Here is a 19,228-nt window from a genome sequence, read left to right as displayed (position 1 = left end):
GTCCTGGTACTGACAGCCTGCCCGCTGCCCACGGCTCCTAGCTGTTTGCAGAGCCTCATTTGCAGAGCCTCCGTGCTCCTCCTCCCCTCCCTAGGCCGCAGAGCAGTTGCCCAGAGCCCGGGCGCCCAGGCCCGTGGTTCCTGCACCCCCAGTTTGGTCCCAGAAGCCACCACGGACGTTCTGGTGCTTTCCTGGCCGTTCACAGGCCAAGGTGCAAGCCCTCCCGTGACTGGCGCGGCCTCCCGCGGTGGCCCCAGTGCCCACCTGTGGCCCTGCCCAGAGAGCTCAGCGCGGCCTCAACCACACGCATCTTCACTTCCTAAGCTCAGAAGGTTTCGGGGTGGCCCAGTGAGCTGGCTCTGGGGGGTCCGGGGCGCCGGGCCTCCTCCCACTCCCGGCTGTGCCATCGAGGGGTCGGACTCGAACCTGCCAGCCCTGGTCTCCCCGATGCTTGGTCACTCCATGGGCCTCCCTGGGCCACAGAGCAACGTGGGCGGGAGGCCGCCCAAGTACTGGGGACAGGCAGGTGGCCATCCCAGCTGCCAGCGGGGCTGGGCCACGTGTTTGTAAAATGTCTGAGTGACAGGGTGATGGAGGTCCCTGCTACAGGTGGGCCTCGGAGTGGCTGACGGAGGGCAGAGTGGGGGCTTGCACCCGCTACTCCCCCGGCCTCCTTGGGGGGCCCTCCACACCTCCGCGGGCCTCTGTGCCGGCATCTCTGGGGAGGCCTGAGCACCCCAGGCCCACCCTGCCACCTCTCCCCGCTGCCCGAGCTCGGGGCCCGGGGCTTGGGGGGCCCCTGGGCAAGGCTGCAGCGTCCGGGGCCACAGGCTCCGTCCTATCCTCCAGCCCCCTCCTCCCTAAGCCTCTCTGGCTCCTGCCCACCCCCAGTACTGGCCTCGCTGGTCTGTTGTTTTTCTAAAGGTTTGCGCCTCTGAGAGGGGGCGGGGGAAGGCGGGAGGGGAAGGGGAGGGGGGTCTGAAGCCAACCAGCACCTGACACCGTGACCCCAGCACACACTGACCTGACCGGCCTCAGCCCCCAGGGCCGCCCTGCCTCCTGTGTTTTAGGGCTCCCCCTCACTTCCTCAATCCACCCCCCCATGTCCAGGAAGGGGGCGCTTCCGCCTGAGCCCCCTCTGAGCAGCCCCGGCCTGTGCTCCTCCTGCCGCTCCATCTCCATGGTTCCTCCACCCCGAGGTCCCTCCGCACCGCAGGGCCCTTGCTGCACCCCTGCACTGCCTGCGCCCAGTGTGGACACGCGCCCCCCTGCCAGTGTCCTCCACAGGGCCATGGTCCCCTCACTGGGGATCCCTGCCCCTCCTCTATGCTTTCCCAGGTGGGACACACTTTTGGTGCTCCTTCTGCCCTCTCTCCCCTCACCCTGCCCTGCCTCCCCTCATCCCTGCTCCATCCCCTCTCACGCCTGCTCTGCCTCCCCTCACCACTGCACCACCTCCCCTCACCCCTGCTATGCCCCCCTCACCGCTGCACTGTCTCCCCCACCAGCTCCTCCCCTCTGGCTGTGGACATGGGGGTTCGGCCATCCCGGGACATGCAGGCTGCCCCATGCCGCTGACGGCCAAAGCCAGGAAGACCCGTAGGAGGCGGGGGTCTGCCTGGATGGTGGCGCCGCCGCCGGCCTTTGCGCCCCGTGGGACCCTAGACGGTAGTGTGGGAGAACGGGCCATGGGCCACCTGGACTCTGGGTCCGGGTTACGGCCTACATGGCCCAAGGCCGTGGGGTACCAGGTGCATCGACGGGTCCGGCATCAGTCATCGCGCTCGTCCCCGGCAGGCAGGGAGGCTTGGGCTGCGGCCAGGTGTCAGACGGAGACACATCCTGAGCGACGCGGAGGTGGGCTTGGCGGCGGCAGGGTGGGCTCCGTGGGGCGGCCCTGCCCGGGCAGCCCTTGGCCTAGCGAGCGCCCAGGCTACAGGCGGCCTGTGTTGGTGTCCAGAGAAGCCCCGGCTCGTGTGCTCACACGTCACCTGCTTGGTGCACATTTGCTCTTTTCAGTGCAGACATCGGTGCCCTGGACGGTGGGGCGGGGCCGGTGTCTCGGCTGCGGGGTGGCCACGGCCCGGCGGCCTGCAGGGAGCCCGAGGCACGGGGGCCCCATCCATGAAGTGCGTCCATGGAAGCCCCCCACACACACCAGGGGTCCCCTGGTTTCCCAGCGCGAGTGTGAGAGGCGCTGCAGTCTCCCAGGAGCAGGAGGCAATCCAGCCAGGGATCCAGGCAGGGAGTCCGGGCGACTCCCCGCCACGCTGCTTTCCACACCAGGCCCCTGCTGTGGGGGAAGGGCGCCTCCCCCTAGCTGGCGGGCGCCTGGGTCCCCCTCCCAGCACCCTTCCTTCTCTCCTGGCACCTGAGCCTCCGGGGCATCCTCTGATGCTCCAGGCTCTCTGCATCCCCTCAGTGTCCAGAGCAGCACCGTCACTCAGCCAGCAGCTGGCCACACCTGGGAGCAACACCTGCCTCCCTCTCCCCTTTGTGTGCCATCTGGCCCCATGGGCCACCCCAGACACCTGTGGATCCCCTCTCCTTTCCCCCATCCTTGCTGCCTCAGGCACCGTTCTGGGGTGACCCCTTGCAGGTCGCCCCCCTCCACCGTTCCCACAGCGACCTTCCTGGTGCTGTCAGCACCCTGCTCATCATTCTTCAGCGGCTCCCTGTCACCCTCAGGAGTAACACCCCCCCCTCCCCAGTGCACAGCACCGGGACCTTGTGTGTGGCTGGGGTGGCCCCAGGCTGCCCGTGCCCTTGTTCAGCCCCCGGCACCCACCCTCCTGGGGTGCGGGGAGGCAGTTTTTCCCAAGGTCTTCTGTTTCTAGAGCCTGGAAGGAATTTCAGAATTCCCGGAGGGAATAGGCTGGAAGAAGGAGCCCAGCCCTCTGCTGTCCTGGGGCCCGGCCGCTGGGGGACGCGGGCAAAGGCCAGCCCTCGCCCAGTCTTGCACAGGGAGCCACGTGGGCTTGTTTTCCGAGGTTTGTTGGGGGGACTGAGCTTCGCTTCGGGAAGGGGGAGGTCGGTGGTTTGGGGTGGGGGGAACCCAGCTGATGGGGGCCCCTGTGAAGGCCCGCCCCGTCCAGGCTGCTACACATGGCTTCCCCACAACTCGCCAGCCGGGGACAAACCCTCGTGCTTCGGCCGCTGCTCCTTCCCTGAGCGGCCTTCTCCCTTGCCCTGAATTTCTTTCTCGCGTCCAGTGTCAGGCAGGCTGTGCAAGAGCTGCGCCGCTCCCCGCTGTGTCCTCCAGGTCACCCCGGGCCCCTCCTGGTGGCTCCAGCGTGCTGTGTTAATCCTTCGTCCTCGAAAGAATCTAGTCTACTGCAAGGTCGGAGGCTTTAACGTAGGGTTTTGTTTTTGTTTTTGAACGTGTTTCTCTTCGCCTTTGTGGCTCTTGTTCTCAGCACTAGGCCTGGCACATAGTACTTTGCCTGGTGACCGTGTGCATGACATGTCCGGCCTGGACTAGTGCCGGGTGCCCTAAGCCCTGGGCCACAAGGGTGAGGCGGGGACCCCTGGAGGCGTATGGCCTCGTGGAAAAGGCGCACCTGCTTGCAGTTTAATAATCATCAAATAATGAGCTAAATTCTAACACCAAGTCTGCGAGGGGTGCGGCTCTGCCGTGGCTGTCCTGGGTGCGGGGTCAGGAGCCAGAGTTGGAGCCAAGCTGCCCGGCCTCATCGTCCCACTGCACGAGGGCACTGATGGGGCCCATCTCCATAGGCTCTGGGGTTCGTAATATATGCCCGTCACAGCTGGCTTTTGCCAGGGCCGGGGGCCTGGGGGTGGGGGCAGATGACAGGGGCGAGTGGCACTGGCACTGCATTCAGAGATGGGGGCTCTAACCTGAATTTCTGCAGAGAAGTCAGTGTGTGTGTGTGGGTGGGGGGGGGCTGCGACCTGTGAGGCCTCAGGTGGGGCAGCTCCGGGGAGAAGTGAGCTCCTGGGAGCTGTGGGGAGGCCTGGGTGACCGTGTCCCCTGTGGCCTTTGAAGCTGCTGCGTCAGGGATCCCCGGGGGAATCAGTGGTTTAGCGCCACCTTTGGCCCAGGTCACGACCCCGGGGTCCTGGGATGGAGTCCCACGTCGTCGGATCCCTGTGTGGAGCCTGCTTCTCTCTCTGCCTAGGTCTCTGCCTCTCTATGTCTCTCATGAATACATTTAAAAAAAAAATGAATCTGCTGCGTCAGGCCAGGCCCGAAGGCTGTGTTTTGTTCCTGGTGAGCTTGAGGCTGAGGGACAGGCCCGGGCAGGGCCTGGGTGCTGGGACTTGGTGCCCAGCTATTTCCTGGGAGCAGCCCAAAGCCCTGCCCTGCTGGGCGCCTCCTGAGTCCCCCCCTGCAGGCAGGCCCCCCGGAGCCTCAGCCCAGATCCCTAACTGGGCTCCAGCCTCAGTTAGCACAGGGCAAGCTTTCCACTTGGGGCTTTGTTTTAGGTGCAGTCCCAAAGCCAAGGGTTCCCTGGGGGGACGTCCCTGCTCCCTGTGTCTGTACTTTGAGCCAGCGGCCTCTGCTCCTGAAACCCAGGCCCGAGTCACCAGTGGAAGGTCACCAGTGCCGTCCCCACTGGTGGTGTTAAGTGTGTTCCCACTTTGCACGGCCACCTTCCTCCCTCGTGTGCTCCTCCTGGGTTCTGGGAGGGGAAGGAATGGGCCGGAGCCCCTGTGACCCCTCAGCCCTGGAGTGGCCTCTGTCTCCTGGAGTGGGGAGCAGAAAGGCCTGTGACTCCACAGGCCTGGAGCGGCCTTTGTCTCCCGGAGCGGGGGCAGGACTGTCTGTGACCCCCGCAGCCCTGGGGGCCAGGGGCAGTCACCTGCCTTGCTGGCAACCCCGCGGGCCAGCTCCCCTCCAGCCAGGGCTCGCTGGGGCGAAGGACCAGGAGGGCACCTTTACCTTTGTCTCCCAGCAAGAGGCTCCGGCGGGGGGTTGGGAAGCGCCTGGCGGCTTCCCACGGAGGCTGTGAGGAGGTCTGTGTGTGTGTGTGTGTGTGTGTGTGGGGTCGCTGTGAGGCTCCCCGCTGGGGCCCGTTTGCTCCCCTGCAGATGCCTGGGGGCCCAGGGGGGGGGGCAGCACCTGCCCCTGGCGGGAGGGAGGGAGGCCGCAGGCGAGGCCCCAGGCAGCTTTCCGGGCCTGGCGGCAGCCGCGACAAGGCATGGGAGTGCGTGGGGGGGGGTGGGGGGGGGTGGGGGGGGAGGGGGCAGGGCCTCCGGGCCTGGGGGGGCCGGGGGGGGGGGGGAGAGGGGGCGCCTCTGCCTGCGGGGCTCTGGACGCGCAGCTCCGTCGGATCCCGGGGCTCCCCCTGGACCCGCGCCCGGCCTCGGCTGCTCTGGTCCACCCACGGGCGGGAGCCTCCGGCGGCTGGGGGTGCATGTGGGCTAGCGACATCCCCCACCCTGCGCAGGCCTCCCCCTGCACACGGAACCTCCCCCCCCCCCCCCCCCCCCCCCCCCCCCCCCCGCGCACACAGCCTCCCCCCCATATACGCCCTCCCCCCCTGCACACGGTCCCCAGCACACGCCCTGCACCCCCCAGCCAGGCTGGCGCAAGGCCGGCTGCACCTGGATGCTCACGCGGTTCCCCCACCTGCCGCCCCCGCCCCGCCCCGCCCCTGCCCCGCCCCCTCCCGTACCCGCCCCGCCCCAGGGCCACGCCCGCCGTGCCTCGACTTCCCTGCCCGCCGCGGAGAAGCCGGGGTCCCCCACCCCAGGCAGTCGGGAGCCCCCACGGGTTGGAGGCCGTCTCTGGCTCAGCTCTCAGCTCTGGGCAGCTTTCCGAGCCCGGGGATGGAGCCGCCCCCCTGGCCCCGCGGCCCCTGCTGCCCTGGAAGGTCACCGCCCCCCCCCCCCCCCCCCCCCCCCCGCCCCCACGACGGCCCGTCAGGCCTCGGCTCCCGCTGGAGACGCAGCCTTGGCGGCCTCGGGGAGGCCACGGGGCTCACGCCCCCCTGCAGGCTCCTCTGGGCCGCGTGGTGTCAGCCCCCCAGGGAGAAGCCGAGGGGGCAGACAGGAGGCCGGACGGCGGGCAGGGCCCTCCAGGCCGCGCTGAACACCAGGCTCTGAGCTTCATTGATTTTTTTTTTAAAGATTTTGTTCAGTTATTGCACAGAGAGGGAGCGCACAAGCAGGGGGAGCGGCAGGGGAGAGGCAGGCTCCCCAGAGCAGGGGCCCGGTGGGGGGCTCGATGCAGGAGCCCGGGATCATGACCAGAGCCCAAGGCAGACGCTGCACAGCCAGAGCCCCCAGATGCCCAGGCCTGCAGCTTTGAGCAGGCAAGGGAAGGCGGTCAGAGTTGACTCCAGCTCGGGGGCCCCGGGGCGCCCCACAGCTCCCCGGGTCTCCCTGGGCCTCTGTCCTCCCCAAGGCCTGCTCTCTGAGCTACAGGCGACCTGCAGAGCCTTACGGTCCTCCCAAAGGCTTGCTCCCTCCCGTCCTGGGCTTTCCCGCGACTGTGCCCTCCCCAGAGCATGAACCCACAGCCCTCACTTGGCTGGAGCTGCTCCTTAGGGAACGCATCGGTGCTGCCTCACCCTGGGGCAGGTGACCCACGGTAGCTCCCCTTTGAAATATTCCCCTCCCTTGCAGTGACCCAGATGGGGTGCATAGTCCCCGTTGGTGAGGCCTAGCGGCTTAGTTTGTATGTATAGTGACTGCGCCTGTTTTGTTTTGGGGTACCACCCTTCCTTCAGTGAAATGGGTGCAATTGAGCATCTGACCCAGTCTAGGCCAATGAGTGGAGCCCATCCCTTGGCTTCAGCGATTGGCTCCGGTCGGCAGATGCTCCATAGAAGCCAGTCCCCACTGGTTTGGGTCTTCGGAATCCTTGACTCACTTCTAATGGCCTGAGGTGGTAACGGTGTGACCTGCAGGTTGCCTGGGCCGCCGTTAGTAGCCTGAGAATTGAACAAACCAAGAGGGAGCAAAGCCAAGGGATGGGTTCTAGTGACAGCAGTTAAGCTTTATTATTTTTTTTTAAGATTTTATTTATTTATTCATGAGAGAGACAGAGACACAGGCAGAGGGAGAAGCAGGCTCCCTGCGGGGACCCCAAAGTGGGACTGGATTCGGGGACCCCGAGGTCACAACCTGAGCAAGGGCAGCGGCTCCACAACTGAGCCCCCCAGATGCCCCTGCATTGAAGCTTGGAATCAAGCTGTTCCCCAAGCCAACTCTGTCCTTGCAGGCTTCGGTTATAGGAGGCAATCGATTTTCATTTATTTATTTATTTATTTATTTATTTATTTATTTATTTATTTATTTATGAGAGATACAGAGAGAGAGAAAGAGAGAAGCAAGCTCCATGCAGGGAGCCCGACGTGAGACTTGATCCCGGATCTCCAGGATCATGCTCCCGGCTGAAGGTGGCACTAAACCGCTGAGCCACCTGGGCTGCCCTCGATTTTCTTTTTAAACATAGGCCTGTTTGGGTTGGATTTGCTATTGGTTGCAGTTGGAATAATCTAAGTGATAGCCTTGGTCTGTGCTACTTTCCTTTTGCCAGGAGTGCGGGGACGACTTCTGCGTCCCCAGGCCCTGGTTCAGTTTGTGGCCCGTAGGAATGTTCACCAAACGGATGAAGACATGACGAAAGGGGCCTCAGCGCGGCTCCAATCCCACCCCTTCTTCCTTTCAGACTTGACAGTGAGGCAGTGGGTTGTGGTTCTTTCTGGGTGACGGTTTTGTTACGACCCGTTGGAACTAATTTTCATTAGAAAATTAAAAGCAGCCACTTACAAGCCATGCCTAGAGGGGCTCTGGGAAAAACCTATTGCTCAATGAGATTTTTAGAGTGCCTGACAGTTCTGTCAAGATATCTTTGGCTTACAGGTCTGAGAACGCTTAAGGATTCTCAGTGAAAATCAATAAATTCTATCATCTATCTATCATCTATCTATCTATCTATCTCTCTATCATTTATCTCTCTATCATCTATTTCTGCTTAGAGGAGTACGAAGAAACTCTGAAAAGATATACAAGAAATTAATAAGAAAGGTTACCTGAGGATTTGGGTGGAATTGGCTCCATGACAGGCAGGTGGAGGAGTGAGGATTTTTATATTGTTTGAATTTTGAGCCACATGAATTGAGTCTTTCCAAAAATTGAGTTGAAGAAAATCCATGAGTATAGAACCACTTGGAGCCATTATCAGCTTGTAACGGCTGGAGCAGGAGGCATTTATGTATCAGCTTGTTTCTCAACCTGGGGAGCCGGCTTCAGCGGGCGAGGCTGTGATAGTCTGGGCAGGAGTGGTTTGGCTTGGTTGGGGGGGTGGGGGGAAGTAGAAAAAGGGGACCACCCAGAGAGGTCTGGCCCCGGGCAGGCCACACACCTGACAAGGTGAAAGTTAAGAGAATTAGGCCGAAGGTTGGGGGGGTGGCATTGAAGATACTCTTTCCCAGGGGCCCACCTGCCTGGCTAGACTTGATAATTTCCAAGACTCCTCTGATCCAAAAAGAAAAATTTCCTGACCCAGTTATCTGTGTATCTGTAGGCACGTCCCCTCAACTTCCCGAGCCGGTTGACTTACCTCTGAGACCAAGGCGCTGGATTAATGGTCTAGGCCGGTGTTCTTTCCAGTTCTGATGCTCTCGTTCTGAGATGCAGTCCTCTCTCCCCGCAACCTGTGCTAAGGCTGCGCCCGGTCCAGAGGAGACACAGGTTACAATCGGGGAAGGATACATGTACCTTCCGGCCACGCCTGGGATTCAGAGTGTGTGGCAAGGATATCCTCGGTGCCTTCTTCTCGGTAAACGTTGCTCATGGAGGTTAAGTGGGTGGGCGGGCATGTGACGATGTAGCTAACTGCTGCAGACCCTCTGAGGCCCCCGATGACTCCTCCCCGGCCCGGGGACCTCTGCAGGGCTGAGAACCTGTGCTGGTGAACGTGACCCTAGAAGGGCTGTGCCCGTCCCTCACCTCTGGGGGAACAGGCCAGGCCCTCACCTTGACGGGAAGGCAGGGTGGTGGCTGTGGTTGGCAGCAGCCGGCGGGCAGCAGAGGAGGTGGAGGTAGCCTCTGGGGGCGGCTGGGAGAACACAGACCTGACGGGGCGGCCGGGGGAGCGCCCCGGCTCCTTTGTGGGGCTGGAGGACGGCCGTGGATGCTTGGCCACGGGCCTGTTATGGACGTGGGAAGACGGGAAGTCCAGTGGGAACACTTACCAAGGGCTCACGTTTAGATTTTGATATTATGGCAATAAATATAGGCATAGAGATTCCGGGACAGGACTGAAAGGTGCCCTGTCACGTAAAATTGGCAGCTCCTGGCCTCCAGCTGTGGCGCTGGATCAAGAGCGAGAGCAGCTGTCACAGGTGGGGGAACAGCGCCAAGGTGAAGAGCTGTTCAGGCCCCGTAGAACTACTGCGTATAGTGCACTGTAAAAAAAAGTATACATATTCGTACAATTTATAGAACCTATAGTGCTTAAAATGTACTGTAAAAATATTTGTATAAATGCATACAATTTACATATTACATGTTTGTGACTAAATTCTGTAATAATCTTGCGTGGCTTGTACTTTGGTGTTAATATGATGATTTGCTCAATGGAATAATTTAAATAATAGAATTTTTGTGGTCCTGTTTCCAGCATTCATGTTCTGACAGACGGGGGAGGGGGGGCGTGGACCCAGCTCTTGTCCATGAGTGGGCCCTGTGGGGGATGGCTGGGCTTGAGGTTGCCCAGGCAGCCAACAGGACTCTATCTTTTTCTTTGTTAAGAAAACAAACAAACAAAAAATTCAGTCAGTATCTCTATCATCCATCCATCCATACATCCACCCATCCACCCATCCACCCACCCATCCACCCTTCTACCCACACCCATCCACCCATCCATCCACATACCTGGCCACCCATCCATCCATCCATTCACTCATCCACCCACCCACACATCCATCCACCCATCCACTCATTCACTCCCCATCCACCCACCCACCCACCCATCCATCTACCCACCCATCTACCCATCCACCCACCCACCTGGCCATCTGTCCGTCCACCCACCCGTCCACCCACCCATCCATCCAGAAGGACAGGTGCCAAATGAACAGTAGCCACGTCGTGGGAGAGTGGAGGGATTGCTGCACTTTTTGTGTATTGTAGTAGTTGAGTGCACACAAAAAGTGAGAGGTAAGAAATGATGTTTTTTCTTTTGTGTTCCTGTGTACATGTAAATACCCAAGATTAAAAATAAAACCCAATCACTGTCTTCTGGGAATATTCGTGCTGACTGGTCATGCTCTAGGGTCATGGAGATACCGTTTCCCGGGGCGGGGGGGGGCGGGAAGCTTGTCAGCACAAGTCACCCCCCCATCCCCCAGTGGCTTCCCCGGTTGCCGATGCCAAGGCCAGGCCCGGATTTCCCACCCCTTGTTGGCGGGAGGAGGCCTTTCATTGTCCCTGCTCACCTGCTCACTTAGGTCCCCTTAGATTCCTGGACGGGCTCCAGGAGTTGTGTTTTTTGATGTGAGTTGCTGGGGTCGTTCCTGTCTTCTCCCAGAGGCGGGGCGGGGTGCAGGCAGGGGAGGTGCGCAGGGTGCAGAGGGTCATCACGCCTGGGCAACGGGGGGGGGGGGGGGGGGGGGGGGGCGACGGGGGGTGACGGGGGGGGGGGGGGTGACGGGGGCCCAGCCTGCCGTCCTGCAGCCTGTCCACCTGTGGGCGCCCGGGAAGGGCCCAGCCTGCCAGCCCCAGTGCACGTCTGCCCCCTGCAGGCCGCGGTGTCCCCTGGGGACTTTCGGCTGGTCGTGTAGGGCTCAGGACGGGGGCTGTTTAGAACTCTATCTCTCTGTCTTTTCCACGGTGGGCCTCCCTGGATGCCCAAGATCTCAGGGCACAAGATGTGTCTCCCGTATCCGCCGTCAGCGGCCGCAGTGGTGAGGCCTTGCTCCGGCCTCCCTCCTTCCCTGATCCCTCGGGCCTCGGGGACGGCGAGTTGGGCTCGGGACACGACTGGGTGACTCCACAGCAGCAAGAATCACAGGTCCTAGAGGGGAGTGGGGTCTGCGCCAGGTTGGTGGGTTCACCCTGGCCCCGTGCGGCATGGGCCGCCAGGACTCGCCTGCACATGCCCTTCCCTGGGGGGGGCCGACGATCGCAGCCCCGGGGGAGTAGGTTGGCCAGGCAGCAGGGCCTGCGGGCCACCGGGGTCATGCCCTGAGCCACCCAGGAGGAGCCCAACAATAAGCGGTTTTTTAGAAAAATCTTTAACACGTGAACTTGCAAGGGCTTCTGCATCTTGTAGTTTCTGCTTCGGCCTCCAGTGGTGTCCAGTGGACCTTCGGGAGTCCTGACCCGGACTCGGGGTTCTCGGAGGCGGGCCCACGGAGCTCTGAGGCGCGGGTCCCACCGCGAGGCCTGAGCGTCCCTTCCAGTCGGCGGCTGCAGCTCTTCCCCACAGCAGGGGCCAGTCCGCGTGGGGCTCCGTCCGACCTGGGCCGCGGCTGTGACACCATGCCGGTTCCGGGACTGCGAGGAGCGCTAGTGATCACACCCACTGAGTCCGAAGTGACGATCTTAGAATGATGACGTCGGGCAAGCAGCCTCCCAAGAGGCGGTCAGTCCTAGAGGGGACATTAGAAAGTCCCTGCCCGAGCTCCTATTTGTGAACCGCCGGTGCAAGCTGTTAACAAACACCTTTTCTTTTTTAAACAGATGAGGACAATAGCCCAAGGTGCTGCGCCCACGATGCTACTGCTGTGGGGGACATGCTCCCCGACGGCACGCCGGCATACCTGAGGCCTCTGTTTCTTAAGTACCCTGCTCGGGCCACGCCGTGGACTGACTGCGGCCGGATCGGGCCCGAGCCCGCAGGTGACTGCCCGTGAGGCCAGAGCAGAGCCACTGGGCTGGCCAGGAGCTCGGGCCACCCTCTCCGGGGCCTGCGGCTCTGGAGCCCCCGCCGCCCACCTGGCTGCACCTGGCCACTCACCGTGCCTGCTTCCCCTGCACTGCACTTCTACAGTGACACTGTAGAAGACACTTGGAGGTTGATGCCGGCCAAAGTGGGGCCCTCCATCCTGGGACCTGAGGGGTTTCTGTCCTTGGCCGGCGGCCATACCGGGGAGCCCAGGGTAGCAGCCCTGCACCCCTTGGCGCGGCTCCTCCTTCCCTGCACACGAAGATGCACTTGGGTTGATCTGGGTTTGAATCCTACTCTGCTAGGGACAGCCCATGCAACTTTGGGCAAGTTCTATGTGCCTCAGTTTCCTCAACTGTAGCTAAGAACGGCGCTGAAACCATCTCAGGGGTTCATCCCTCTCGCCTTTCCTCTGGATCTGATCTCTGGCAAACCGAGGCTTCTGTGTCTGTTCGAAGCCCCCCGGCTCCCTGATAACAACCTGTTCTACCCACAAACTCAACACACTCGTGATCGACAGGGGGTTGGTCCGTGGGCCGTGCGCAGCAGCGTCCAGAGGGCTTCAACGGCCTTCTGAAGACAATTCAAACACGGTTTTCCTCCCTTGGGTACTTTGTGCTTCTCTAGCCAGAGATGCGCTTTGGGGTTTCTTAACAACCTGGATGTTAGTAGCAACAATTCTATTCGAAACTGAGAGCCGGGGTGTAGACTGCTGACCCCAGTGTGGGAAGCAGCGGTCCAACGGTCAGGGTGACTGCGCCGGGCTGTGAGACGAAGTCGTGCATGGAAACCGCCTTATTTCTAGTGTGATCCTGACTTTCAGGTGGATCCAATCCCCCAGAGCTCTGACCCCTGCTGTTTAGTTGGAATCCCAAGTGCCTCCCAGGCTCTCATCTCAGTACCGCCTTATTCTTCTTGCCCGTTTCTCCCCACCCCTGCTCCCCGTCCTCTCTCTCAGCCAGCTCTGTTCATCCTCATCAGAGGTGCCTTCTGGAATACCTCTGCCTTCACTGAATGTGGCCTCCTTGAGGGCCTTCCATCCTCAGAGTGGGGGATGTCAGCAGGTGAGGACTGCGGTCCTCCTGGAGGAGGAGTCTGATTGTCAACGGTAGGCCTGCGCCCACTCACGTCACGCGGAGGAAGCATCTGTCTGCTTTCTCTCTCGGCTGCTTCCCGGCGGCCTGATTCTATCCTCAGGGATACACGGGCCGCGTTTCCTAATTCAATCCCGCTTGCCCGGGCAGCCTCAGGTCTCCCCACTCCATTCATTCCCCCACGTTCACTGTGGAAAAGGAGCCGAGGCAATTTACTTGTGACTCTTCTAAAACATTGAGACAACCTAGGAATCATCTACAAGGAGGAAGAACTTCCCTCTCTCCCAACCCAACGGGCTTTAGACGCCTGTCCCCCCTGGGGACCCCACTTACTTGTGGGCACACTCGCCATCTAAGTGGTGAAGGGGTTCACCTCTCTCCTCCACTGCCTGAAAGCTCCAAGGGGATGCAGATGTTGCCTTTTTGAAACCTAACATCTGCCTGACCCGCCAGTCTGGGCGCTTCCCCCCCTACAAAGGGCCCCACCTCCTGGTGTACAGAAGCCAGAGCACGGGGCCCACACGTCCTCCGACGAGAAATGGTATTCGGTGCCATTTCCTAGTTAGGAGGAAACACGGTCTTAAGTCCGACTGTCATTTCATGCGTGGGCCCAAGGACACAGTGCCTCACCCACAGGGCCCAGGACGTTAGCGGTACCGTTGAGCGATCATTCGAGACGTTAGGGCCCGAGATTGAATATTCAAGATGAAAACACTACGCACACAAATAATTATAATACAAGGTATATATGAGAAGCAGGAAGTTTGAGAGCAGATGAAAGTGGGGAGAAAGCACATCTTTAGGCCAGGGTGGCAGGTGGGTAGGGAAGGTTCACAGGATTTGTATTACATGTTCGGCCCTTTTTGGTCTCAAGACCCTTTTACGCTCTTAAAGATTATGTGAACCCTGAAGAGCTTGGTTCGTGCAGTTCTATCCGGGTTATTTATCATATTACAAAATTACAGCTGAGAACATTATTGAAGACAATTTTGAAAATAATAAACCCATTACACACAGTTACGTTTCTATGAAAATGAGCATTTTCCACCACAAACATAGAAGAGTGGCCGTTTTATGTTCCCGCCGATCGCTTCAATCTCTGACTGGATGGAAGACATCGGGATTCTCATAGCTCTTGCTGCCTTTGCTCTTGGGATCTTGTTTTGGTTGAAGCCTTAGGAGAAAATACAGCCTGATGCAGACGTGTAGTTGAAGAGGGAAGAGTATTTTCATCGTCTGCCCAGGTGGCTGTGGCTCTTCAGGACTTGACTGGTGTGAGTTTTTTTTAAAGTTACTTGAAGCTGAAATCATATCAGTGAACGTGTAGTTCTGTGTTGCATAAAGATCATCGGCTTTCTATTTTAAATGCAGAGTTTTGTAATATCATGCATTGGTCATTTAGCAATGTTGAATTATGCAGATCTTCTAAGTGTTGTCGCATTGCATTATTTGGATGGAAAAAAAAAAAAAACACTTGTTCCTATCACTGGGTTTGTCGGCAAAGTCTTTACATATTGGGGAAGACATCACACTCACAGTGGTCGATATGTTTTCCAGAATCCTTATTTTTGCTTGAAGACTTGATTTTTATCATTGGCAACAAGCCCTGGAGGTTGTTTTTTTTTTTCCTGGTGGTGACTCACTTAGTTAATTTTTTGAGAAAATGTATGTCAGGTATTAAAGTCTGAATGCGTACAACTGTTGTTCTTTTTCTGTATTTGAAGGTTTTATTTATTTATTGATGAGAGACACAGAGAGAGAGAGAGGCAGAGACACAGGCAGAGGGAGAAGAAGGGTCCCTGCAGGGAGCCCGATGTTGGACTCGATCCCGGGGCCCTGGGGTCATGCCATGGGCTGAAGGCAGGAGCTAAACCGCTGAGCCACCCGGGTCCCCACCCCCCCATACAGCTGTTGTTGTTTCACACGAGAATGAATTCACAAAAAAAAAAAAAAAAAAAAACGGTTTGTTCAGCTCACAACTCAATTGCACGGGTGTTTTCTGTGTCCTCCCCACTTAGACGGCGTAGGAGAAAGAGACATTCTTGGAGGCCCGGATTAATGAAGTCAGTAGTTTTCACTGTCTTCAGGGACATTCTGAAGTGGAACTGGCCTTGTCTCCTGCCAAGTGCCTGTGCCGTTACTTTGGAGCCGCCGGGTGGGGGGCCAGCCCCCTGACCCACGATGCACCATCGGTCCCAACACCCGCACGGCAGAAAAGGAGGTTCGTGTCCTCGGTTTACGAAAACAGGTGTGAGCACGCGGGCCCTCCTGCGGGGACCCCGAGAGCGGGCAGTGCTCCTCTGGTTGGAAGCGGAGGGAGCCAAGGAGGCCCAGATGCCGCAGGACCACCAGTTAGGGTTAAACAGGGAGAGGAGGCTACCGGGACGGGCTTTTTGTTTTGTTTTTGAGCGCTTTAGTGTCAAGTTATATGAAAATAAAGCTGGCTGGGTTTATACTTAACTAATTGTGAAATAAAGACGAGCACGTAGCTAGTTTTCTCATGAGTAATGTTTAGGGAATGAAGTGCTTTGCTGTACCAAACCTGCGGCACTATTTGATTTAGACGGTATTATTTTCAGAAGGAAAAAGAACAGACGTTTATTAGGCATTTATTGTGACCTGAATGCCATGCCAGTCACTTTTCATATAATGTAATCCTTACAATAGGCAGATAAAAGAGGTTTCAACATTCGTATAAATGGGGCGAATGAGGCCCAAAAGTTTAAGTAACTTTCCGAGGGACATGACTCAATTCTGATTCGGGAACATTTCCCATTGTCACCTATTATCTCAAGGCGTCTGGGGAAAGTCTGAAAACAAAATTAACAACCACAACCCCATATATACCCATATGACCACGCAACTTCTAAAATACGGCACAGAACATGGTCACAAACCCAAATAAATAAATTAGAGCTCTAGAGAGAGAGAGACTGCATATTTGGGATTTTTTGTTCCCTTCAAGAACTATTTTAAATAATATGGAAAGCTGATTACTAACGGAACATTGGCTGGCAGGTATTTTTTTAAAAATGCACCTGCAGGGCGTCCGGCTGCCTTGGTAGGCCGTGCGGCTGCCGAGCCCCATGTCGGGCACGGAAGTTCCTTAAAGATAAAATCTTAACAAACAAACAAACAAACAAACAAAACAAAACATAACAATGGAGAAAAATCAGCACTTGAAAGTCACTGCTAAGCTCGTCACGGTCCTTACTGGATACAAACCCCTTTTTTACTCTGTATTTTAAAATACCGGATCATGGAGAAAAGAAGGGAAGGCAATTCAGAAGCAGAGTCTGATGCCAACTTCTTTGGTCCAAGAGAAAAGAAGGGGTGTCAGGCTTCCCGAATCCTGTCCAGGGCCCGCGTGGGCGCCTCCTCACCCGCAGGGCTCACCCTTCTGCACGTGGAGCGGCTCCGTCCAACCCCGCTGGCCCAGCGGCTGCCCGCAGTGTGGCCAGCAATGCGCACACACCTGGGGGCAGCGGCGGAGCCCTCGCGTGACCTGGGTTCCAGAGGCCGTGAGGCCGGGGCCACCCCCCTCCCCCCCCACTGGCAGACCACTGCCTCCCTCCTGGGATCCCCGTGCTCCCGTCAGGGGTCTGACCCCCACGGACGCCGGACTCTCCTCCCCCTGCACGCCCGGGGGGCTCAAGGGATCCTGTGCCAGTGGACATCGCGGCTGCTCAGGGCCCCGCGTGTCGGTGGTTGGAAGGCATTTGGGAACAAGAAAGGATCACCGAGGCTTCAAGATGAAGGAGAATGATAAAAATTGTGGTCCTGCTAATAGGACTTTTGTTGGTGACACGTCTGAGAAAGCTCCAGACATGCTCGTAAGACAACTGGCTGCTAAGTGCGCCTTGGCCTTGAGCTGGGGGGGGACAGGGGTATCTAGGCAGCTTCAGCCTTCGGATTTGGGAGCTCACAGAGCCGGAATCGCCCCCTTTGCATCCAGGTTATGGCGTGGCCTGCAGATGGGAGCGTAGAAGCTGCTTGTTAGAGCTGATGCCAGGACGAAGGTGCACTGGTGAATGGGAAGCAAAGCGGCTTCTGGAGGGAAGGCTGGGCCACACTGTCAGCAACGACAAGCACCTCCCGTGGGGAGACTGAAGGATCAGATGGTCAAAGGGCCTTTGATGTTTGAATACACGCATCTCCGGGGACCTCGGTGCCTGCTCACAAGAGTCTGACTCTCATCCCGGAAGGAGAAAAGAGAAGGAGGAAGTTTCCAGACACTTCTCCAGGCCTCACTGACCAAGTACCCATTTACCAAGGAGGACGATAGAAGTGGTAGGAATGGGAGAAAACCAGAGAGACCTGATATCCCAAGAAATCAGCGCATTCAGAGACACACACAAGAAACTGGGGGACAGGCATGGAGGAAGTGGAAAAGGAAGTCGATAAAGGACAGAGAGGAAGAGGGAAGGGATGTGAATGGGAGTGGGAAGGGCAACGGGCCAGGGCCAGCGACTGAGCTCAGGTCGGAATAAGGACAGCAGTGGATGGAGGGCGAAGAGCAGAGATGGTGAGAGGAAACCCCGGGGGGGGGGGGCAAGGAGCAGGGCTGAAGGACGATGAAGAAGATGCAGATGATCGAAGAAAACATGAACAAAGACTCTGAAAGAAGGGAGCTTCTTCCCAAGAGCAGGGAACTGGGAACACAGAGAACGGAAGGAAGCCTGGGAGTAAAGAGGGGGGCTCGAAGGGAAGAAAGAAGAGAAATGGCCAAAGGAGCTCACGACTGAAAGACCGAGGAGAAGGGGACGAGCTACAGGAGGTCGGGGAGCGCCTCGTGGATGCAGACGCGGATGTGCAGCTCCGGGGCCTGGAGTAAGAGGCCGAGCCATGTGGACAAGGACCCGGAGAGCAAGAACCAGAGCCAGAGGATGAGGAAGAAGGAAAGCACGGACACGAAGAGGAGGAGGAGGAGGCCTGGAGGAGGAAGCACGGAGAGGAGCCTAGCTCCCCCAGCTCTGGGCCATTGGGCCTGGGGAGGAGGCTTCCGGGGAGGAGGCTGCTGGGGGAGGAGGCTGCTGAGGGAAGAGGCTCCTGGGGGAGGAGGCTCCTGGGGAGGAGGCTCGGGGATGCTACTCCTTGGAAGACCCCGCAGGCCAGGCCGGCAGCAGCCTTCGCCGGGAGCACAGGCCAGCAGAGCGCTGCGGCCACTGGGTGCTGCCCGCAGTCCTGGTCACCGGACTCCCCGCTGACCGTGCTGTGCACTGATGATCTGAGGACGAGGACGGGGATGGTGGGGCGACTGGCTCCCCCAGGTGCTGTGAGGGTGATGGGAGCGCTGAGGGGAGACAGGGGTGCACTCAGGGTCGCGTGGAGAAAAAGGCCACGCCGGAGCTCCCCTCGGCTCCCGGGTTGGTCTATGGTGCATTGTCGGCTGACGCAGGGACGGCTGCATACCAAGGTGACAGGGCACACTACTGTACGTGTCGCCACAGTGCTCGGGAGAGCAATGGCGGTGGTGGTGGCGGCGGCAGGCACCCAGGGCCGCAGGCTATGGGACAAGAGACAGAAGGAAACTGGTCCTGTGGAGGAAAACCGTCGGCCAGAAGAACAACGCCAAAGCCCTCTTACACACGCGTGTACGCACACGCAGACTCCTGGCAGGCTCTCCTCCCCGATGGGAGTAAATACCCTCTCTGCTTAACCGATGGTTTGAAACTCTTCTATTGACATTTTTAGAAGACATTACCAAAATTAGTCCAAATGAATCCCCACTTGAATATTTTATCATCAAGTGAAAAAAAGTGGATACAGAAGAAAGCTATTTATTGTTTACTCACTTCTAGGCAGGACAAGTGTCTCAGAGTATAATGCAGTTCAGAGAAAGCAGCTACCTCGCTTGACGAAAACCAGGTCATTGCTAAGGGAGAAAATTATCACAGATATTGAGAACAAACACGCAAAACCTCTTGAAAGTTTTATAGACTCTGCATTTGAGAATTCTGGTTCATCAGAGACCGTAACCTTCTGCTCTCTTCCTAAGATAGCTGCATTTTGGCTTAAATTACAACTGGTAATAATTTACCCATTTGCATAGAGACATGATATTCTTTCTACATTCTAGGTTGGAAAGTGTACAGCGAAATGGAAAAGCTTATAAATCGCCGACAAAAACGTGAACCCACGTGCACACTTCTGGCCTTGGGGAATTGGGTTGCGGGACGCCAAACGTGAGCAATGTACGCGATGTCTAGGGTGGTTATGCAATGGTAAAAGAGAAGAGAATATAGTCAAATTGATGGTTTGGTAAATT

This window comes from Vulpes lagopus, chromosome 9 (genome assembly GCF_018345385.1).
Source record: "Vulpes lagopus strain Blue_001 chromosome 9, ASM1834538v1, whole genome shotgun sequence".
Classification (NCBI taxonomy): Eukaryota; Metazoa; Chordata; class Mammalia; order Carnivora; family Canidae; genus Vulpes; species Vulpes lagopus.
Note: the sequence above shows the minus strand (reverse complement) of the source record.